Raw genomic sequence first — 24,935 nt, 5'->3', positions numbered from 1 at the left:
CCCATCCAGCAAATAGGAAGAAGCTCCATGGAGCTGCAGAAAGAGGAAAAGTTTTTAAAGGCAGAGCGGGAGAAGGAAAAAGGAAATTACTGGCAAAGACTGCATTGTTTTAGGCAAAGCCTCCTTCCTAAGGGGAGTGGAAGGGATCTTTCACCACCTTCCTCGTGCTGACCAGGAAATTCCAGGTCGGCTAATTAAAGGTCCCATTTCTGAGGAAGACGGAAACTGACTCGGTGAAGCATTGTCTTGGTTTGCCGCCACGGTGCCTAACACAAGTGACTCCATTTGGGGTCTGTTGACTCCGTTTTAACAGCAATCATTGTTTTCATTGAATTATTGAAGTCAGCAATATTAGATATTTAACTAGGAAACCCGAAGATCAATAATATAACCCAACTGCTAAAAATATAGAATTAAATGGTAATTATAAGCAATAAGATACTGTAATATAACATTTACTGACATTTCAAAATTAAGAAAAGCTGAAGTTGGGAATTACATATATTTTTTAAATCAACTACTGATAGAAATGTATGTGATACCTGGAGATGGAATTTTTCTAAATGTTTTTTATTTTAAGTTGTTTTGTTGTTTTATTGTGATATAACTGATTTGTCTAAGTAAGATTTGGATAAATTGCCTGGCGGAATCTTAGTAATCTCATTGTAGCAAAAATCATGAAATTTGTTTTAATACATACCATTGGCCCTTGGTGTCCACAGGTTCCACTTCTGTGGACTCAACCAACCGCAGATCAAAAGACCTACGATGGTTGCATCTGTACTGAACATGCACAGACTGTTTTTTCCAAGTCATTATTCCCTGACAATACAGTATAACAACTATTTACATGGAATTTGCATTGTATTAGGTAGTATAAGTAATCTAGAGATGAGTTAAAGTATATTGGAGAATGTGTGTAGGTTGTGTGCAAATACTATGCCGTTTTATACAAGGGATTTGAGTATCCACAGATTTGGGTGTCCACGGAGGTCTGGAACCAATTCCCCATGGATACTGAGGGACAACTGTACCCTACTTTCCAGCTCTGAAACTGCAGTCAGAACTTCCAGCAGATGGTCCTTCAGTTTTAAGAACGTGAATCAGACTTTGGCTAAAGTCAGAGCATCCTATTTAGGGGAACTTCTCTTAGAAAAAAAATCTGATGTGATGATTTTGGTGCAAACAAGAAGTTAAAAGAACTTGGGCCTGGGGGTGTGTGCCCTGAAGGGTGAATCAGCATTCACTCTTCCACTCTGGCCATGTGCTCTTGGCCTTGTTTCCTTTTATAGCTGCCTGTCTCTGATTTCTATGGCTTATCAGCCAGGCGGCAGCTGTTGGACTGTCTTCCTAAAGATGCTTAAGCCTCAAGCCTGAAACTTCACAGAAAAGGAAATATTAATTTGTAAACATCATCACCCTTCCATCACTTTGTGACTGAATCATGGGGAAAACCTGGGGTAATTTGTAAACACCCCAGCACACAGAAGTGTTTCCTATTTCATACCTTTTCTCTATCTTAAGGGGGAGTAAGGTCCAGATGCTCATGTAATTCCCACTCTAACCCCACACATTTTGAAAATTCCAAAGGGCAAAAGTGGAAAGGAAAAATACCTAGGTAGGTGTGATGCTTACCACATGTACCAGATTTCAAGTATTTTTCATCAAGCATTAAAATATTCCAGAAATTTCAACATTTTTGCCTCAAAAATGCCTATTTCTTACTGACTCTCATACCTAGAAAGCCATGTGTTTTCCATTCCATGTCCTCATTAGTTTGGAAAATATAGTCCAGCGGGGTTTGGTAGAAAGCCTGTGACTCTGGGACATATCATGAAGTCTCTTCTCATCAAATTAGCTCAATCATGTAGACTCACAAGACACAAGCATATTATTTGCACACAACATGTACATATTAATACTAATTTTATTTGGTTTAGCTCAATGGTAAATGTCCTATGAATAATGATACCTGATCATTGTCATCATAGATCCCTCAAGATACAAACTCACTGAAGTTCAAACGTTCCTATTTTTATTCATAAGGGAAAATTGCAAAACAACCAGCAACAGGTGTAGGGGAGGAAGAAATTTTCCTCTACTCTTCTAGGTTCTCCTGGCTAGTCTAAGAATTAAATTGACATGAGACAGATTAACAGGAGAAAATCAAATTTAATTTTGTATAAAAGGGAACCCCACAAACATGAGAGAGTCAGAGACAAAATATACGTGAGAAGTTTAGAGACAAAAGGTAAAATGAGGTACATATGCCATCTTGAACTAAGGGTTGGGATAGGTGCCTGAGACCTGAGAGGGTAGGAGAGTCATTCACAGCACGATAAGAAGAGCAGATGTTCAGTAATTAGAACTTTGCTCTGCTATATAGATAAGTCATAAAAATTGATTTCTGGTGGTAACTCTCATTACGGGCAAGGCCCCACATTTAAATTCTTTAAGGGAGGGGTAAAAGTTTCTCTGGAGCCCACAGGGTCTTGATTGCCTCCTGCTCAAAATCTTCCACGTGCCCAAGTGGCACATTTGGGAAGGCCTGTTCTGAACTCCTTCAAGGACATTTTACTGTAAATAATATCATCCTAAATGATCCTATAAACAATGACACAGAAATGTACAGTAAAAGACCACTCATGCTATGTTCAAAGTTCCCAAAACTCATGTAAAGTGTGTCCCAATCAGCTTCGCCCCAAGCCAGAAATATCTGTCATTATTCTCATTTCTGTTATCAAATGTACGTATTCTCAAAGGGTCCTTGTATAAAGGAAATACATTATCCAGAATGTGTAGCAGTTTATCATTTTGGCCTTCACGATCCAATTGGTAACATTAGATTCTTTTGGCTTTCCACCATAGGCTAGGATCTATAACAGGATAAATAGATTTTGAAAAGAATGTGTATAGTTTTGGTAAAGTCCTAAACACAGTGCCATTCTGAAATAGCACACAGAATTGGAGTGGTAGAAGGAGATCCCTTGGGCAGCCACGAGGATGAGCTCATGAAGACAGTGGATTTCTATTAGAGGTTATTTAGGAAAATAAACAACTACCAAAACAAGCTTTCTGCTATGTCACTTTTAGGGGCTGAATTGTGTCCCCTCCAACTTCATATGCCGAAGTCCTAATGCTTGGGAACTCAGAATGTGACTGTATTTAAAGATGCAATTAAGGTAAGATGAGATCATGTGGGTGGACCCCAATCAACTTCTGTCCTTATAAAAAGAGAAATTTAAGACACAGACACACAGAAGGAAGACCATGTGAAGACACCAGAGGAAGACAGTCATGTGCAAGCCAAGAAGAGAGGCTCTGGGAGAAACAGCCCTGCCGACACCTTGATCACAGACTTCAAGCCTCCAGAACTGTAAGAAAGTAAACGCCTATTGTTCAAGCCACCCAGTCTTTGTTTTGGCAGCCCTGGCAAACCAACGTAGTCATTTTTTCCAGTGTGCTCACCAGGATGGGAAGTCACCCTTAGGCCTAATGGCATATTACATAGTTAAAGAGTTTCAAGCATAATTTAATGCAGTTTGACAAGATTAAAGAAGTAACATTCAAAAGTCTTCATAAATTTGAAGTCAAGAAAAGAAGAAAATGCCAAAACAGGAAGAAAGCTTCCAACAGACCAAGTCAGAAAAATTATGAGTGGGATGACTTAAACCAGGAAAAATAAGACAAGGGGAAAAATACGTTAAGAAACAAACAGTATGGAGTCTACACTGGTAATATTGAGCTGGAATTGCCAATGGCCTGAAGAATATCAAATAAAATAAGATATGATATTTTGATATCCTGAATATTGGATAATAGGGCGAGGTATCCAAATTATAACTGTGAGTACTCTATTTTACATTAAAAATATATCACTATAAGTCAAATTAAAAATAAACCTTTACTTGGAGTTTTTTTTCAGAAAGACCATTTTTAAAACATACGACTCTATTATGTGCTTATCCCACACAGTTCGGCAAACCAGGCTGACAAAAGGGCAACTGGGACAAGAATTTAAATATAAACATGAGCATAGTTTATAGCATCTTTTATCATACTGTGTGCTAAACTGCATGCTACTGAGAGATTTATTGAAAATCATTTTTATTTTCTTAACTTTTCTGCTTTTACCATTTATGTTCATTATAACTAAAGAAGGAACTGATGAGTTGTGGTATTTAAGCCCAAATGAGTATTTAATTAAGCATTTCATAAGACATGACAATATGACATGAAAATCAGTATGAAAGTCACATAAAAATAAAGAGGAGGGGGTAAATATAGTGTTTGGGGCTAATTTAAAGTGAAACAGAATTTGAAGATAACAAAATATGACTAAAGTAGCCTTTCTAATAAATCTTTTTCCTAGATATTCCTGAGCAAAAGAGACATAAAAGTACTCAGCTAATCCTGGGAGAGAAATTGATCTAATCTCTTGATCCCAGAGCCCATTTTGCTACCGTGGCAGTTTCCACCCTCTAGAAGAGGTTTTAAGTGTTTATCCTCCCTACCTTGACCATGATTTTGATACTGAGATATTCTCTTCCATTCATTTTCAACATTTTTTTATTTTTTATATATTTTATTTGTATTATTAATTTTTAAATTTATTTATTTTTCATTGAGGTAACCACCAAACTGTTCTCTGTATCTATGTGTTAGTTTGCTATTGTTGTTGTTTTCATCTTCCACATATGAATGAAATCATACAATATTTGTCTTTCTCCATCTGAGCTATTTTACTTAGCATAATACCCTTAAGGTCCATCCACGTTGTTGTAAATGACAAGATTTTGTCTTTTTTTAATGGCTTAGTAGTATTACATTGTATATAAATATACAGACCACATCTTCTTTATCCATTTACCCGTTAATGGGCACTTAAGTTGTTTCCAGTTCTTGGCTATTGTGACTAATGCTGCAGTGAACATAGGAGGGCATATATCTTTTTGAATTAGGGGTTTCATGTTCTTTGGATAAATACCCAGAAGTGGAATAGCTGGATCATATGGTAGTTTTGTTTTTAATTTTTGAGGAATCTCCATACTGTTTTACATAGTGACTGCACCAATTTACATTCCTACCAGCAGTGTACAAGGGTTCCCTTTTATCTACATCCTCTCCATCATTTGTTATTTCTTGTTTTTTGTTTTTTGCTGAGGAAGATTCACCCTGGGCTAACATCTGTTGCTAATCTTCCTCTATTTTGAATGTGGGTTGCTGCCACAGCATGGCCACTGACAGACAAGTCATGTAGGTCCATGCCCAGGAACCAAATCCAGGCCACTGAAGTGGAGCACAGTGGAACTTAACCACTAGGCAACCAGGGTTGGTCCTTACCTTTTTAATAATAATTTTCAAATTTTAATCTTCAAAACATTCTGTTGTTGAATATTATAATAAATTAGAGTGTATATCTGGATATTTTCTACATCATTAAGAGGTTGATTAGGATGGAATGCTTTGTGGAATATGTCATTTGTGAAAATCAAGAAGCTCACTCTAATCCAAGATAATTAAAAGAAAAAATAAATGGGAGAACTAGTGCTGAGTATTTTGAATAACGATTATTCCAGATCATCAACATGTCTTAGGAAGGTACTGCAGTGGGGCCAAGAACTAAACAGAAAAGGTGATTGAGTGTGATCCTGATGCTGACCAGGAATGAGGGTGATGCAAATAACATATCTGTAATAACATGATCATGAATTTGAATGAACATCTTGAGATTCCTGATACATTCCATGTGGGTTCTTTTTAGGGTACCATTGCTCAGAAGCCTATGATTTGCCTGGCAGTATATTAGATGTCTCCCAAAGATGATCTTCAACCCTCAGACCAACACCATAACATAAATATCATTACTTCTTTGCTACTAACCGGTGGATAGATGAAAGACTGTCAATATTGAAAATACTGTACGTTTTTTCTGCTTCCTGCAAACCAGTGTTGATTTCTTACCAGCCCCACCTTCTGGAGTTGCTGGTCTAACTCACCTTGGAAAATACTCCAGAGTTTTAAAAGTTGTCTCATTCTCCATAAATAGGAAAATATAATTTTGCATCCTCCTATTTTGTTCACTATGTGTCTCTATAAAGCACAAACAACTACAGCTTGTTCCTGCAGATTTTATCCAGAGCCTCACTCCTCAGTAACAATACACACAGCTCAACAGGCCGAGCACAAAAGTCATTCTGTGTAAGTATTTGAGTGATCCATCTGGGAATAGCGAAGTTTCTCTTAAAATGATGCTCTTTTCAGTAAGAATTTTGATTCTTACTCTCGTATGACTTTTTAAAGATTGGACTTATTGAAGACATACGTGTCTTCATTTTTTAAACAAGCATTTTATAGCTTTAAGAAGTCGTCTAGGTAGCATGCTAGATCACATCCTTAAAATCTTCCTCTAGCATTTTAATACTACAGTTTCAAATTTCTGATCCAACTCTTACCTTTATAATAATATTTCTGCTGAGAGGGATTTCTTGGCTGCATGTAATTTTTTCACATTTATTTTGTAATTTATTTGGATTAAGACACTGTTAAGCCCTTTATTGAAATTCCACAATGGATTGAAAAAAAGAATTTCTTAAAGGTCTTCATAAAACTAGAGAGTGTTTGAAAACTGAATCAAGATCCTTAAATCTGAGTCATAAGGAAAAAATCAGATCTTCTACTGAGTAAATAGTGTCAAATTTACCTGTAGCACTCTATAACATATTTTTTTTACCTGCAGAAAGCTTTGCAGACTCCTCTTAGAAAAATTTATGTTGTTATTGTTATCTCCGCAGTTTAAACGTGTTTCCCTAAATCCTTATTAACGCAATCTAGAATTAATCAAATGCATGCACTTAGAATGAGGGAAATAATAATAAGATGGTTTTATTTTATCTCCCTGATTTCAGGCTATTAGAGGTGACTAAACAGGGAAATGGTGACTTCCAATGAAGTTAGGCCATAGGAAACTGTCAAAAAGATAACAAGAGCTTCATTCTGCTTAAAGTTGCCCCAAATAAGTAGGCTGGTCAAAATGCCAAATAATGACTATATCATGAATGTGCCTTATTTTTGGCCTAACCATAATATGCTGTTAAATATTTAAATAGAAAACATGTATATATGTAGCTATATATCAAATTTAGAGATGCATATCCCAAATATTGTGATTAAATGTTAAAAGATTTTATTCATTAAGATATGGTAATATAATTTAGCAGAATTTTGCCACATTTTGATCTACTCTTTTCCTTGGAAATAACCCAAATGAACCTCCGTGAAGAATCCCTTTACAAACTATCAAATAAAAGAGAATTACTAATCTTAACAGTTTATTATCCTATTAATGTTAATATATCATTCACAAAACTCTAATAAGAAAGAGTTTTCAATTTTTAGATTGAAAATGAAAGACACAAGTTAATATGTCCCTTTCGACCAAAGTGCCACAAACTGGAAGGGATTCACAAAGTGGAAACAGGTGTAGTCAGCCGTCGGCATACTTTTAAAGTTGTTTGACGCATTATAATAGTGTGATCCCAAACTGAAACTGGACGTTACTACAAGCACTGTAAGGTCATAATCACCTCAGACCACGCACTGCAGTCCTACTTCTTCACACGGGAGTATCTCGTCATATGTAGTGTTTGTAACATGAGAAAACTTTAATATTTTAACATGAGAAAACTTTGTATTATTTCATTCCCTAATACATAATACATAATATCTAACACAAAGTGATGATATTAAAATACAAAATTTTCATAATAATATGAAAATTTAACTTTCTTCTTATATATTCAATACATTATATCTAATTCTATATTATTTGTAAAGTAATTAAAGATTTTTTCTGCTTTGGCATATTTTAGGTGCTTTATTAAAGGCTGGACATTTTTGAATGATGATTTCAAGTGGCTTTCATATGCAGCTACATTTTATAGTTGATTTAATTGATGCATAATTAAAATTGCAAAGAAATTAAAACTCCAGTTAAAACAGGAGATTTCATACCAATTTTGTTTCTGTAAGAAAGGACAATTTTATGTAAATGCTAATAATTTTATGTCTTGCAATGGTATTTTTCCAAGAATCCCAATTTTTTTATAGGGACAATCTGATAACAACTTCTTATCTCTCTCCATAATGTCACCGTGGCACTGCAAGTAGAAAACAATCCAAGTCAGGAAGAAGGCACTCAGGATGCTGGCTCCCTCCCGGGCTCTCGGCCATGCTCTCGGAGCCACTCAAAAACAGCTTAGTATTGTCTTTCAGTATGTTAAATAACAAGAATAAATTAAGTCCATTTATTTCCACCAAAAATAGATACTTTAACATTAGCCAAAAAGGTTTAATTATTAAAAAAATTACTTAAGCAATTTGCTTTAGGTTAACCCAAAGCATGTCTTTGAAATTCTACTCTTGATATACAGGTTACATCCAATTCTCAAAGGAATAATGCAAACAATTTTAACATTTAAAAAATATTTTGTCAACGCTCACCTGTTTAGAGTTTCCCCTCTCTGGCCCCAAGAGATTTCTGCTGTTGTTCTTTCAATTTCCTCATCTCTTTTTGATTCCTCGTTCCACTTCAGTCAGATAAACATATTATATTAAAAACAAAAGTCAGTCACATAGCTGTTTTTAACATTGAACTACGCATTCCTAATGCTTAACGATACTAATGATACATGTATGCTATGACGTGATTTTTTTTTTCTGTTTTCTAAGAAACTCCCTTTCTGTTGTGAAGTTTTTGAAATCTGAATACATTTCGCGGATTGAAGGCATTCAAACAATCTCTAGCAGGGAAATATATAGCACACAATCCCTTAGAAAATGCATCCAGTGACAGCTGGGACTTACAATAACAAACGAAGGGAAAGATGAAGGAAATGTACAAATCATAAGCTTCAAGAAACACGTAAATCTTTATGAAGTTTTATCATAACTCAGACAGAATGTTATCCTTCCAAAACCTGCCAGATCTCGCCCGACACTGCACTCAGGTGCTTTGAAGTACTTTGAGGTCCTCCTGGCCCTGGAGCTTGGGCCACTCCTCAGATCACAGCATGCGCACATTAGCTCTAGGTTGTCCTATGGTTTTCCTATGGCAGACATTTTTCCTTCTTCTTTTAAATACAGAAGTACATAATTTTGTTATCTGAAAATGTTAGACATTTTTTGCATAAAATTGTTAAATTTATAAAAGAGAGTAAAATGAACTTGGTAGATACCAAAAAGAAAATTTTTCTTTTCTTTTCTTTCAAATTACTGTCCCATTCAAACTCACTATCAACTTAGTTTTTCTTGCCTGCAGATGAGATTGTGGCCAAAATGTATAGCTTTTCTCCTACTGATTTATTTATGCATTCATTCGAAAATTGTTTCAAGTGTCTACTAAGTTCCAAACAATGTTCTAGCTGTTTAGATACATCGGTGACAGGCATCAAAGATTCCTAAGGCGCTTATATTCTAGTTGGGGAAAGACATAAAAAATGAGCAATCCTATGGAAAAAATTAAAATAAGCAAGTATGGTAAAGGCAGTCAGAAGTTCTAGTTTGGGGGTGGGGAGCAGTAGGGGAGGTGTGGGGATGGTCAGGATTCAGTATTAATTATGGTGATCAAGGTAAACTTCATCACTATGGTGAGATTTAGGCAAAATGATGAGTTTAGCTGAACTGGTAGCTGGTGGAAGAACATTCTAGAGTAGACAAAGCAAAAACCTTCAAACAACATGTCTGGTATATTCACACAACGTCAAGGAAGCTCGAGCGCTGAAGCTGACCGGGAGTGTGTGCAAATGGTAGGAGGAGTCGGAGAGGAGGAGAGAGCAGCAGAACGTCAGAGGCCTTACAGCCATCTTCTGGACTTGGGCTTCCAATCCGAGTAAAATGGAGACATGACATAATCTGACATATTTTAGAAGAGTTACTCGGTATCTAAACAAGAGGTGACGGTGGCTCAGAGAAGGGAGGTAACAGAGAAGGATAGGTTTTGAAGATAGAGCCACTATCATTTCCTAACAGATTTGATATAGAATGTGAGAGAAAAAAAGGAGGTAAGTATTGTGCCACGGGTTCCAGCTCGGACAACAGGAAGAATGGAAGTGAAGCCGGTGTCCAAGAGACAGGGGGAGGTGAGGGAACAGATTTGGAACAGAATATTTGGAATTTTAAAAGTTTTATACATGTTACACTTGTGATGTCTATGAGGCAGCCAAGGAGAGATGTTGAGTCCACAGCTGGATATATGCATTTAGGAGCACAATCTGGCCAAGAGATTTAAAAACTCCGGAGACTTCAGCGTATAGGTAGTCTTTAAAGATGTGAGACTGCATGACACCGCCATGGTCCGTAGCTGAAAGAGGAAAGTATAAAAACTAAGCTCTGGGCCACCCAATGTTAAGGGGTCAGGTAAAACAGAAGGAGTCAACAAAGGCAACTGAAAATGAACAACCAGTAAGTTAGGAAGAAAGCCAGTCAAGTGCAGTGTCCTGGAAATAAAATTTTAAAAGGCAATTTAGAAAGGAACAGAGATCAGCTATATCAAATGCTGCTGATAGATTCAATACTTCCAGTAAAAATGGCCATACAGCGTTAGAATTCAGACATTTAGCCAGGATTACATTTCGTTCTGAAAACTAGTTCAAGTTACCAACTAGCACAAATTTTAAATGAAAAGGTCTATCAAAAATCATAAAATTGCTTTTAACATCTCTCTGCTGTCTTTTGAAACTTTGATTTCAGTAAAGATATTATCATTCCACACATGTGGCATATCTGAATTGGATTTCAGCAGCCAAAATTTCCATTATAGTGGTGGCTACTGAATCTGAAGCTACGATTTTTAGCATCCCCCAAATGCATTTTGCCCTTAAATAGAGAACTTTGGGAGTAAGGCATCCTTACCTCATTCCTCATTCCCTGAAACCTACAGACTGTTTCAATAGATGTTCAACACCGTGTTTAGGGCTGTGATTGACTCCAGAAAATTGCTTGTGTGTAATCCTTTGTCATCACCTCTTGGAATAGTACACAAGTGCATACCTTGAAAAGTTTTTCCTAATGTGGAAGCTAAAAGACCATAACAAAACTATGACACAATAAATGACGTCTGTCAATCGATCATATTCCAAATGGGTCTTTTGGAGAAGTTAGAGATGAAACCCTTCCTCAGTGTTTTCTAAATATTAATACTGGAGTTTTTAAAGAAAAATACAAAGACATTCTTAGACTTTCTGAAGAAAGAATTCATACTTGACATCACTCTTCACTGATTCTCTTCACCTAATCCTTTCTAAGCACAGGGTTTCCTGATAGTGTCTTGCCATATCAGGAAAGACTACACAATCAGATTTTACAATAGTTCTTCTAGGTTTGTTTTAAAAGATTTACCAATTAAACCTAATCATGTAAAAATCTCTTAAAAAGCAAAAGGTTTTCAAATAATGATTTTCATTATAAAATCATTTTAATTTTTAGTAAAATAAAGATGATTTCTTTATAAAAGTTATGAATATAATACAAAAAGTAGTAGTTTCATTTTATCATGAAATAGTAATATCAAATATTAAATAGATAGGCACTGTCCAAAATGCCTGGAGTCCACATCTCAACCAATTTTCAAACAATCTTTTAATTCAGATACAATTATGCTCACTTTATGGATAAGCAATAATCTTGTCCAAGTCAAATCTCACAGATGTAAGTGAATACCGCCCCTTGGAAAGTCACTATGATATCGGTAGATCTAGAATATGAGTGCCAATCCTGGGCCTCACATTTAATGTTTTTATCATCTTTGGAAATTCACTTAGCCACTCAAGAGTCTTAATTCCTCTATCTGTAAAATCATACATTTCCTCATGTAAATGGTCTTTATTTTTAAATGTATCATATTTGAAAAAAGTGTGTCATGTAAAATATACAACTACAATATAAAAAATATTGCTGAAGTCTTCTCTGGCAGACATTGCTAGTTATATTAGTCAGGATTCTCCAAAGAGAGAGAATGGATACGATGTATTTATAAATAGGTTTATTTTAAGAAATTGACTCATATAATTTTGGGAGCTGGTGAGTCCAAAATACACAGGGCAGTTTGGCAGGCCTGCAGAGGCAGAATTTCTTCCTCTTCAGGGGACTTCAGTCTTTTTTCTTAATGTCTTCAACTGATTGGATGAGACCCATATTATGGAAAGTAACCTCTTTACTCAAAGTCTACTGATTTAAATGTTAATCATACCTAAAAATACCCTCAGCAACATCGAAAATTGTGTTTGGCCAAACAACTGGGCACTATAGCTTAGCCAAGTTGGCACATAAAATTAACCATCAGAGTCCGCCCTTTGTCAATTTGGCACCCATTTGCTTCTCTTTAAATATTCCTATTTGCAAAATAAAGTCAATAACAAGGCCATACTTCCATCTAACGTGGCACAATTATCCTGTGTACATTTGAAAGCACTCAAATACTTTTCCTGAAGACTATGTAAAACCCTTAGATGATGTTCACTCTTCTCCTTGATAGCCTGTAATTTAAATACTATGATGTAAATTTAATACATCTTATGTTATAGGATAAGGGAATAAAAGAGGGATGAAAACAAAAATATTGCCACACACACACATATTCATAAGAAGATAAGGAAGAAATACTCATGATAATTACTGTCATTGTTTCTGTAACTGGTCGTGTAGTCATAGCTGGTATTTATGACTACCTTCTTCAATAATCCTTTCTGTATTCCCTTCACAATTAGCAGGCACCTCAGCAGGTCATGGCTCTTTACCTGGTGGGGCTCCCTAAATCTTCATTCCTGAAAGGCCTGGCTCATCAATAGTTCTGGTTGAATTGGGTTGTAGTTTTCCATTGACTTTAATCACAAATCATGGTAGTACTAAGAGCTACCCTGTGATCTCCTGTATTCCAGACAGACTCTTCCTTTCTGCTAAGAGGAGTAGCAGTCCAGTCTCTTTCTTGACAATAAAGATGAATCATACAGCCAGCACAGTAAATACCTCCTTTGTCTGTTGATTCAAAGGCATGAGAAGTCCAAAGTGACCAGGTGGCAGTTTTAACTTACAGTTCAATGGAAACATTTCTGTGTCTCCCAGTGAAAACTTTCCTCCCTTTGGAACTAAGACTTCGAGATCAGCAGAACATAAGAAATGTGGAAATCTGGACAGGAAGCAAAAATTGTACTGTTGGATCATTAAGGGTAATAATGAGTGGTGCCGCTCTCATTTCTACCCTTTAATTTGTGGATTCATGAATCCTGACTGTTGATTTAGAGTATATACAAACTCCTAGAGGACGTTGCCACAACCCTGTGAGGTACTGCCACCTAGCTGTCACTATAACTGAATCTTCAAAAGGCCATTCCACCATTCCCTCAAGCCAGCTGCTTCAGAATGGCTGACTCACGGTAAGACCAGAGAATTCCATGAGCACGGGCCCATACATGTACTTCATTTGCTGTGAAGTGAGTTGCTTGATCAGAATCAATGCCAAGTGGAATACCATGAGAGAGGAAAGGGCATTCTGTGAGTCCACAAACAGTAGTTTTGGCAGAAGCATTGCATGCAGGGAAGGTAAGTCTGTATCCAGAGTAAGTGTCTGTTCTAGCAAGAACAAGATGCAGACCCTTCCATAATGGAAGTTGTCCAATGTAATCAACCCTCCCCCAGGTAGCTGGCTGATAACTCTAGAGACTGTCACTATATCAGAAACTTAGTGTTGGTCTCCGCTGCTGACAGATTGGATACCCAGCAGGCTGTAGCCAGGATGGCTCTGGTAAGTGGAAGCTGATGTTGCTGAGCCCTTAAGTAACTTCCATTCCCGCCACCATGGCCACCTTGATCATGAGCGCATTGGGCACTGACTGGGGTGGCTAGGGAAAGAGGCTGACTCGTATCTACAGAATGGGTCATCCTATCCACTTGATTATTAAAATCTTCCTCTTCTGAAGTCACTCTTTAGTGAGCATTCACACAGGACACAAATACCTTCATATTTTTCACCCATTCAGAGAGGCCCATCCACATACCTCTTCCAAAGACCTCTTTGTCAGTAATTTTTCTGTCATGTTCCTTCCAAGTCCTTAACATCTAGCCAAGCCATTGGCCATAGCCCATGATTGGCATGCAATCACACATGGCCATTTTCCTTCCAATAAAAATGAATACCATGCATGCCACAACTAGAAGGACCCACAACTAAATATACAGCCTTGTACTGGGGGGATTTGGGGAGAAAAAGCAGAAAAAAAAAAAAGAAGATTGGCAACAGTTGTTGGCTCAGGTGCCAATCTTTAAAAAAGAAAATCATAGCAAGATGTATTGCTTGAGGTTCTGCCCACTGGGAGGATTGCCCTTCACCACCAACCTTTAGGGGTGTCCCAGAAAGGGGGTATAGCGCTGCAGCTGTCCAATTCTGCTTGGTTCCTGCCTATTGTGCAAGCCCATCTATAAACAAGGTCCTAATTTTCTCTTCCTCTGTCAGCTGATCATAGAAAACTCGCCATGAGGCCATAAATGCAGGCCAGGAGAGATAAGGCAATGTAGCAGGAGTAGGGACCATGGGCATTTGGGCTCTTCTTCACCGCACTTTCTTGTGCATTCGGAGCCTGCTTGAGCCCAATCCCACACACACTATTTGCATTTTGATGATAGGATACTACTGTGCACCCCCAACTTTATGGCTTGGTAGGTCAGACAATATCCAGTTCATGATGGGCATCTCAGATTGCCTGGTAACTTAGTGACCAATGGTTAGTGTTCAGTCTCTACCAAGGCCCAATAGCAAACCAAAAGCTGTTTCTCAAAAGGAGAGTAGTTATCCACAGAAGATGACAGGGTTTTGCTCCAAAATTTGAAGGTTCTGAGCTGTTATTCATCTACAGGGGCCTATGAAAGGCTTCAAACAAAATCCTTCTCCTCCATGGACATTTAATCTACTGGATCATACAGCCTCAGTGGGAGAGAAGCTAGCACAGCAGGCAGGACCTGTTACAGAGCCTTCTCTTGTCCTGAGCCTCATTCAAAACTAACAGCTTTTTGGTTACTTGGTAAATGGGCTGGAGTAACACACCCAAGTGAGGAATATGTTGCCTTCAAAATCCAAAGAGGCTCACTACACATTGCATCTCTTTTTTGTCATTGTTTGAGGGGCCAGATGTAACAACTTATTCTTTATCTTAAAATGGATATCTTGACATGCCCCCACACGATTCAATCCCTGGGAATTTCACTGAGGTAAAAGGCTCTTGAATTTTTATTGGATTTATTTCTCACCCTCTGACATACGAATGTTTTACCAATAAGTCTAGAGTAGTTGTTACTGTTTGCTCAATTGGTTCAATCAGCATAATGTCATCAACATAATGAACCAGTGTGATACCTTGTGGAAGGGAAAGTCTGTCGAGATTTCTGTGAACTAAATTATGATACAGGGCTAGAGAGTTAGTATGTCCCTAAGGTAGGACAGTGAATGTGTATTGTTGGCTTTGCCAGCTGAAAGAAAACTAGTTTTGTGTTCTTTACTAACAAGAATGGAGAAAAAAATCATTTGCCAGATCAATAGCCACATACCAAGTACCAGGAGGCATGTTAGTTTGCTCAAGCAATGAAACCACATCTGGTACACCACTGCGACTGGAGTTACCATCTTGTTATGCTTACAAAAATCCACTGTCATTCTCTAAGGTCCCTATGTTTTCGGCACAGGCCAAACAGGCAAGTTGAATGAGAAGGGGGTGGGACCCTCACCCTGCGTCTTTTAAGTCCTTCTTGGTGGCACTAATCTCTGCCATCCCTCCAGGAATGAGGTACTGACCTCCACAAGCTCCTACTCTGACTGGTGGACCACAGTGGCATTTTGGGTCTCCTGGAAATAGTATCAGTTCAGAGCCAGTGTCCAGTAACCCTTCAAAAGTTGGCTTATTTCCTTTTCTTCAATGCACAGTCACTCTGTTAAAGGCTGTGGATCCTTTGAAGAGGGCTGAGAGAAATGTCAACAGTATAAATTTTTGGCAGTGTAGCTGGGTCCTTACTCAAAGGGACTTGGCCTCCCCTTCATTCACAGGGGTTCTGAGTCTGTGAAATGGCTCAAGTCTGGGAATTGATTGAGGAACCGTAACTCTCTGTTTTGATGATTTAAGTTAGACTTTTATTTACTTGGCCTATAGTTCTTCTGCTTATACAAGTAAGAATTTAGTAGACTTCCCAGTTTTTCACATCTAGAAATACCACGATTCAACCAGCCAGTGCCACAATCTTTACAAGTCAGACTATTCTGATTATCGATTTGACTCTGCTGTCCATTATGAGAACCACTCCCACCTTGTCTTTGGTGATTGAGTGTTGCCACTTGGTTCCTGCCCTCCCCCCCAGGATCCCACAATCCCCATTGCATTTAGGTTTCCCAATGCAACGGCCGCAGTTCTCACTATAATTCTTGACCTACAGAGAAGAGTGACCACAGAGCTCTTCAAAGACGCTGGATGTCACCTCACAAGTTTACCTCTCACAGTTGGGGGTGAAAAGCGTGTCCTCTGGACCCTTCCTATGTGGGTGAGCTCCACTCTCTCACACTCTCATCTCCCCAAACCTTTGATCCCATCCTCCATTGTACACCAAGGTAGCTGTGGCATTTCAATTTATTTAACAGAGGGCATCTTTTGATCCACGTTCCAGCCAACCAACAACCAAACTGTTGGAGCACTTTCTAACCCCCTGAGCAGCAACGTTAAGTCTAGAATCTCTGCTTATTGATATATACCCATAAATTCAGCCTGATCCAACTCTATGTCACTTCTGCCATTATCCAAAACACTGACACCCATCCCCACACACATTCCCTGGATTTCCGCCTGTGTAAGTTGGGAAACCCACGGACTTCTCTCAGAGGGCGGCGCTTCCTCACGGCCATGCCTCGCACCTCGCCTTTCTGGGCCCGCAGAGACGGGCGTCTAGTTCCGGGTCTAGAAGAGAACAGGGACTGTAGGGGGTGGGCTTAAGGGAAATTATCAGTGTTTTGAAAGACAGCTGCTTCACAGGAGGCCGTTGTACTTTTAGAAACTTTACAGTTTAGAAACTTTCAGGTCTCTTAACTTATGCTGCTTAAACCGGGAATTCAAATCCTCGAGCTCATCTTTTTCTCCGCTTTTTCAGCACAACTAGGAGCAAAGAGCCAATCTCATTATACTTGTTAGTTTGACAAAACTATTCTAAGGTATCAAATACACGGCTACCCAAACACCTGTTTTCCGTGAGTGTCCAGTGAGGAGCACGCAGGGTGACGCGCTGCACACCTTTCTGGCCGCGTCACACCGCGAACTGGCAGGGCTCTCTGTGCGGTCAGGAATAACCGTGCCAGTGCCGTTAGATCTAAGCAGAGTCAAGACTCAACTACAGAAAACCCAGAATCAATTCAGAAAAATCATCCTTTAGATTTGATTCTTTTAGAATCACTCTCAGCGGCAAAATTAGTCAGGACTTTTCAGAGAAACAGAAGCAATAGGACGTATACATAGATAGATATGTATTTATTTTAAGGAATTGGCTCACATGATTGTGGGGGCTAGCAAGTCCAAAACAGGCAGTGCAGGTCGGCAGGCCAGATAAGATCTAATGTTCCAGTGTTGAATTTGGAGGCAGAATTTCTTTAGCAAATCTCAGTCTTTACTCTTAAGGCCTTCAACTGATCGATTGAGGCCCACCCACATTATGAAGAGTAATATGCTTTCTCAAAGTCCACTGATTTAAACGTTAACCAGATCTAAAATATACCTTCCCAGCAACATGAAGACTGGTGTTTGACCAAACAACTGGGCACCACAGCCTAGCCAAGTTGACACATAAAAATGAACCATCATACTAAACCAATGTCTATTTTTCTCTCTTTTTTTTAATGAACAGAATCTAGATTGTGTTAAGAACAGAAATAAACAATTCTATCTCCCAGCCTCTCTTCTATTTCTGGCCAATGAGATTTCAGCATAAATCTCTGAGTATGGGTTCCAGGAAAACTCTTCAAAAGTGTGAGCCTAAGCTGCTACATAACTTTGTCATTTTCTCTTCCCTTCTTCACGCCAGGAACGCAGAAACCACACGTCGGGGGTGAGAGGGGAAGGAGGAGGCATCTGACAATGTCAAGAATGAGTGCCTCACACACAGCACGGCAGGGCAGAAAAGTAGGAGTTTAGATCCCTAAGGGCTGAACAGAGCCACTGGAGCAGCCCTAGACTGTCAATTTCTGGGCTTCTTCAATGTGAAAAAAATTAAATCTCTATCTGAATAGTCTTTGTAGTAAGGTCTCCTAATGTGTGGCTGACCTATGTTAGGCACGTGACTATCTCGTGTATAAATTTAATAGTTTATTTTTTAATGTTGGTTACATAACTTTTTTTCTTCTCTTTGAAGAAATGCATGATTATGTCATAGTCAGGTTTTTGTTGTATCTAGAAATATATTGTAGCTTAGATGTGGGTGATGTTAATATTCTCAAATAGTTGTTGTGAGGATTAGTTATAACAATGCAAAGTTACTTTTGTAAAAGAAATCTCTTTTAAAAAGTTGCTAACAATTTTAAATATCTATAAAGAAAACAGAGATTAATTGATATTTGTTCCATGTCTCCCGCTATATGATTGAACCAGTACTGAAGTTCAGGTGCTCTGATACTCATTAATTTTATAAACATTAGAGTTCTTCGGGATCTTGTGTTACTTGTGTTACTCAGGTAGATGAGAAGATAACTATATCACAAGATCACATGTGCTGCGAGAGAGAAACAGAGAGTGACAAACAGATCGAAGAAATTATTAATATAGAATTTGCTCGAACAAAATTTTATTTACTCTCAGGGATAGAAAAGACCCTTTCCCTAAGTCAAAAATTTTCATTAAATAACTGTTTTCAAACCAAGAAGTAAAATAATATTTGTAACCATAGTTTTTCGGGTTTTGTTTTATAAGAAACAATTTGTCTCATAACTTGGAGTCCAAGTCCAGAGCTAGAACAAGTGCTCTGGGTGGTATTTGCTGCCGAGAGTGTCTGAGAAATCTCACTTTGTGTGAGGTATTAAACTAAGTGTCACAAACAGGTTGGTTCTTAGAATATTAGAAGAATGTGGAATTCTGGAATGTTGGAAGTCATTTCATCCAGCTGCTTCGTTCCCTGGGGTTCGAGATCCCACAACATTAGAAGGATGTCTTAGCTTCTGCCTCCCCTGGCTCTTTCCTCATCATGTGCGCGAGACCATGACTCCCATGTAAGCCACTGGCTCTCTTAAACATGAAAATTAGAGTAAAAGGTCACACTTCACATACAGAAGTTATTCTTGAGCAAAAGGAAATAGAAATAATTCCCTGCAAGAAAGCTGAAAAGCCAGAACAAACTTTAGTATCCACGAGTAGGTGCTACTCCATCCAAGTTACGTTAACAACATTGCTCTTTGTAAGTTAAGCAAATGTGCCAAAGGTGGCACAAATCACTCCCCTGGACTCCAGAGCTGTGAGTCAGGATGGGCCAGGGCATCCAGAGGTCTAAGGAAGAGGGAAGACACAGCAGCTAGAGCGAGAACTTTAAAGTAAAGGATTGCATCACACGGCTGCTCAAAAACTTATTATGATGTCTCAGTTTACTCAGGGTAAAAGTAAAATATTTTACAGTCCTAACAGGGTCCCACAAGATTTACTTCCAGCCTCCATCGTCATACTAACATCACTTCTTGCATCAGTTAGTTACTGCTACAAAACAAACCACCTCAAAATGTCTTGAAACAACATTTGAGTAATTCTCATGAACCGACAGGTCAGTTATGCAGTGTCCACTGTCAGTGGGTGAGTTCCCCAGGGCTGGCTGTCTGGTCTAGGATGGCCTCGTGTAGACGCCTCAGCTCCACTCTGCGTGGTCTTTCATCCTCCCCTGGGCTAGCCTGGGCTTCTTCCGTGGCAGTGGCAGGGCTCCAAGAGAAAGGAAAAAGGCTTTTGCTATCTCCCTTGAAACAAGTTTGTTGCCCTCCCAAAGCAAGTCACATGGCCAAACCCAGTGTCAGTGTTGAGGAGCACTAGCAAAGGGCAGGGACACAGGGAGCCACAGAATGTTGGGGACAGTAGTGAACTCAATCATTCAGGCTTTTGTGTGTGAGGGAAATGGGCCCTGAGCTAACATCTGCTGCCAATCTTCCTCTTTTTGCTTAGGGAAGATTATTGCTGAGCTAACATCTGTGCCAATCTTCCTCTCTTTTTATGTGGGATGCCTCCACAATGTGGCTTGATGAGCAGTGCTGGGTCTACGCCTGGGATCCGAATCTGTGAACCTTGGGTCACAGAAGCAGAGCTGACAAATGTAACCACTATAATATACTTTCTACTACTCTTCCTTTTGCTCACACAGCCCCAATCATACTGACTTCCTGGCTATTCTATGAACACAACAGACTCATTCCTTCGTTAGGATCTTAATTAGCTGTTCCTTCTGCTGGAAATCTCTTCACCAGATATTGGATTGGCTAACTCCCTCACTTTTTTCAAGTTTTTGTTCTAACTTCTTGATGAGCCCTTTCTGCCCACCATATTTAATAAGGCAATCCACCAGAATCCCCCTACTCGTTCTATTTTTCTTTTTACCATAACATGTGTAATGTTATACATGTATTACTTTTTGTTTCTTCTATATTATGCTTTTCTTGTTGTTGTTTCTTGTCTCTCTCTTCAGTGAAACATAAGGGATGATCTTTTCCTATTGTGTTTAATGTATCCTAAGCCATTAAAAGAATGTCTGGAGCACAGCAGGGATTAATACATACTAGTTAAATGAATTACATCATCAGATTTCTGCTTCTGTAACTTAAATATAAGAAATATGAACTTTGTGTACATTACAAAGTGCATGACACCAGGAAGTAAGTATAGAATACACTATAATAAAATGAATTCCATTCAGAAACTTTGAAACCTCTCAAAATAGGTAGCCTCAGTGCTAGAGCAGATCACTGCAGGTGCGAGCCCAGGAGGAGGAAGCCAAAAAAGACCATTTCATCTGACACTTTTATTCTACTAATGGAGAAAAGTAAGCCCAAGGATGTTAACTGCATTGAAAAAGGTTGAAAAATCAGCTAATGGCAAAACTAGGATTAGAACCAAATCTTCTAATTACCAAAATTATATTTTTTCTACTTTCTCAAATCTACAAAACAATTGCTCAGAATTTGTAATGTAGAGGATCAGAATTGGCCACCCTAAAACGTGTCTCTTTGGCATGAGGATTATTTTGGGCTGGTTACTTTTAAAAGCTGTAGACATGGGAGAAGATCTGAGAAGTAGAAGTTACCCTTTCTAAGATAAATTTACATTGTAAGGGAAATCTCCAACTGTAAATGTGTCTCTCTGTACCAGGAAGAAGGGGGATGACCTTATCTCTAGAAACTCTTATCAATGCAGAAGGCAAGGACTTAAATGTGCATAATAGCCTTACTCTTGTTTACTGTGCTTTTCTGGTAATCTCCCATAACTGACTCCCCACTCCCCCAACATCCTCCTTTGTCTTTAGCTGAAGATGGTATTTAAGGTGAGAGTCTCCACCATTTTGGAGAGTTGCTCAGTTTTCCTGAGTCTCTCCCATGTACACACATTATAAAGCTTTGTTTAATCTTCTCCTGTTGTTCTGTCTTATGTCCATTTAATTCTTAGACCAGCCAGAAGGACCCACAGGGTAGAGGATTCTTCTCCTTCTCTACAGTAACAATAAAATAAAAGTGTGAAAGAAGAGATTTTCAAAGTTATTGAGTACTTAAAAATGTAGGTATTTGAAAATTAAGCTTCCAGTCTCTAATTTCACCAAATTGAAAGTCGATAGTGTGGTATATTTGCTTCTCAAAAAGAGCACACATGGCTGTGTTTTAGCTTTTCTGGATGTAAAACTGCAATAGAGGAGAGCAATGCCTTACTGAATCTAAATTTACAAACTTATTGAGCAAAATTATTGCCCTCTGCCAGTCCGTGGGAATTTCACTTTCAGAATTGAAATGAGCATAGTAAAAACTACTACAGAGAAAGGCAAAGATTATATCAACTAATGTTAAGGAAGTAGAAGCTGTCATCATAAGAGAATATCCCTTTAGTCTACTTTGTGAGTGAATATTTTCAAGGAAGTCTTTTTTCCTATTTAAAGAACCAAGGAACTAGTTTAGCTAAGAGAAAAAGCATCTAATAATTGTGGTTATGTTTCTACAGACTGAATTTTGCTAGTGGAGTGTAGCTCTCCCACAGAGTTTCATAGAACGAGAATGTGGGTCAGTGTTTTATGTTACTGGCTTTTCCTAACAACAAAGGAACGTGATACTCCCTAGTTGCTGAAACTGAAGACCAGGAAGATAGTAATTTTGCAACAAAGCTTGTAATTTTCTTTCCCAGGCATTTTGCTTTTTCGGCCTTGTGATACTTTCCCCACTTCAGTGGCTAGCTGAGATATATTGCTGTCTGAAGAAGGCTGAATGAATCTTTCCTGGTGAAAAGATTATACATTTATAGCTACTAATGTCCATTTATTTAATTCCCACTTCACTAGTAGTGAATTAGTTATTAGGTTTTCTACACAAATTGGCAACAAAAAGTTCATAAAACTAATCGTGTAAAGGTCAATGTTTACATAGTTTAAAAAAATAGAATCTAGACAGCCAGTTTAATTCTCTGCTTTGTACAAATTAAGAAAACGTTCTTATATTTAGCAACCACTATAAGTCTATTCTTCAAAATAAAATTAGAATTTCAGTACCATGTATAAATTGCCTCACATTGAAAGTTAATTACATTATCATTAAGCTGATTTTTTAAAGCTTGAAATATTGTGTTATAGTAAGAAGACGTGAAAAATCTTTCAAACTCTGGTATCAAACTGTTCTCATTTTCAAATAAAATATTGCCTCATGTAATAAATGTAATTTGGTTAACTAACTGAAATAGTAGGATTCTTTACACCCATTATTATATGAACATAAATTCTCTCTTTGGGAGTAAAGAATTAGTTTACGACAATTATTTTCTAAATTTTAAAAACAGCAAAATGTTTTTGCCCAGTACCATGCATTTTTTATTTGAAAAACTCCATTCTAAGAACTTCAAACCTTATTTAATTGCAAATAGTATCCTGAAATACTTTCTCTTAACATATAATTCTCACCTGGTGACAAAAGCAGTTTAATAAAAAAAAAAGGGGGGGGGAGGGCTGCCCCGTGGCCGAGTGGTTGAGTTGATGCACTCTGCTGCAGCGGCCCAAGGTTTGCTGGTTCGGATCCTGGGTACGGACATGGCACTGCTCATCAGGCCATGTTGAGGTGGTGTCCCACATGCCACAACTGGAAGTACTCACAACTAAAATATACAATTGTGTACTGGGGGGATTTGGGGAGAAAAATCAGAAAGAAAAAAAACGTAGATTGGCAACTGTTGTTAGCTCAGGTGCCAATCTTTAAAAAAAAGAAAAGAAAAGAAGATTGGGAACAGTTGTTAGCTCAGGTGCCAATCTTTAGGAAAAATACCCTGAAATTAATAAGTAATTTATTAACTGGAGTTTTTGTTAAGTTGATGAGCTTCCTGAAACTACTTTAATTTAAATTATGTCATACGATATAAATAAAAATAATGTAGCACATAGAAAGGAAGGCAGATGCAATGACCCACCAAATCACCAAAAATCTGAGTGGGATTTTATTCTTAGCCTTATGGCAAGTTTCTACTTGACACCAAGAGTCCAGTGGATAATCAGTCACATTCCAGAAGAGGATAGATGCAAAAAAAGTTGCAGAAGTTGGCAGGGACTTCTCAAGAAAGAAAAATATCTCTAACAAACATCTTTAAATCATGCCTGAATTATGCATATAACGATGCTAGAATTTTGTTGAAACTTTGAAAGCTTGAAGCCCCCTCCCAACTATAATTCCTCCTGGAGTCAACAATGAAAAGATCTATGTTTAACATAAAAATCCTTCTAAGTTCACATTATTTAGGTTTCTAAATTAATTTCTTAGTTCTTAAAAAAGGGGGGAAGAGTCCTCTTTTTTCCTTTAATAGAGTAAATTATCCCAAAAAGTAAATACAGTAATAAAATATGTCAACATAACCATATCAACTTTCAGTTTGCCTCTAAAATTTAAAAGAAGCTTTAGCAACATGAGAAAATATTGCAAGTTCTATGTGTTTTCAATATCTCCCTATTTCTATGGTCTGGAACTGAAAATGGCCCATTGAAGACTAGAAACATGGAACATATTTCCATTCCAAAGGGCAGTAACCAGAAATATATCTTTCAAGAATAGAAGTCTACAAACCGGGTCATCTGGTCAACCTTGCCGTGGGGCATTTCACACCGAAGGCAATTTATTCTTTAAATTGAATAACAACCTCACAAGAGAAAACACTATAAAAATAGACAATACCCCTGTCCTGTAGGACCTCAGTATTTCTTGCTGCCAAGTAAGAGAAAGGACCCCAAGAGAGAACAGAAACCCATAACTAGAGTGGGAAATGATTTTCAAAGTATGTATTTCTCTACACGTGAGTAGCAAGAAAACAGAGAAAAAGAAAATCAACACAACAAACTGTTTCAATGAAGAACTATCAAACTATACGAGAAGCAATAATCTTCAGGGCATTAAGCTCACCATTTTCATAAGGAAGGGGACATGGGTCTCAGGATCTTTAGAATGATAAAGAGATGAACAAATATTTAAGGATTTCTACTTATTTTTTAATTTTAATTTTTTTCTTAAAAAATAAGTTTTATGACCTACAGCACAGGAAAAACAATCACCAAGTTATAGGTATTTTGCATTTCATTGAGCTTGATGGTACTCTCAATAACGGTAAACTAAGGCTCTATATTTGAAATTAATGATTATAAAATCTCATCTTACAGTATCACTGTTACCT

The 24,935-nt window shown here is 37.9% G+C and overlaps 1 long non-coding RNA gene across 1 annotated transcript; it reads right to left on the bottom strand.

Annotated features, from left to right (window-relative positions):
* Positions 1 to 8,051: 8,051 nt before the first annotated feature.
* LOC139079805 (uncharacterized) lies at positions 8,052 to 12,841 on the bottom strand. Its single transcript, XR_011533744.1, has 3 exons — positions 12,795 to 12,841; positions 8,503 to 8,588; positions 8,052 to 8,159 (listed from the first exon to the last, which is right to left on the bottom strand). It is a non-coding gene; the product is annotated as an uncharacterized lncRNA (long non-coding RNA).
* Positions 12,842 to 24,935: the final 12,094 nt, after the last annotated feature.

Source organism: Equus przewalskii, chromosome 27, assembly GCF_037783145.1.
Source record: "Equus przewalskii isolate Varuska chromosome 27, EquPr2, whole genome shotgun sequence".
In the NCBI taxonomy this organism is placed as follows: domain Eukaryota; kingdom Metazoa; phylum Chordata; class Mammalia; order Perissodactyla; family Equidae; genus Equus; species Equus przewalskii.
This window is presented reverse-complemented; position numbering and strand designations above follow the sequence as displayed.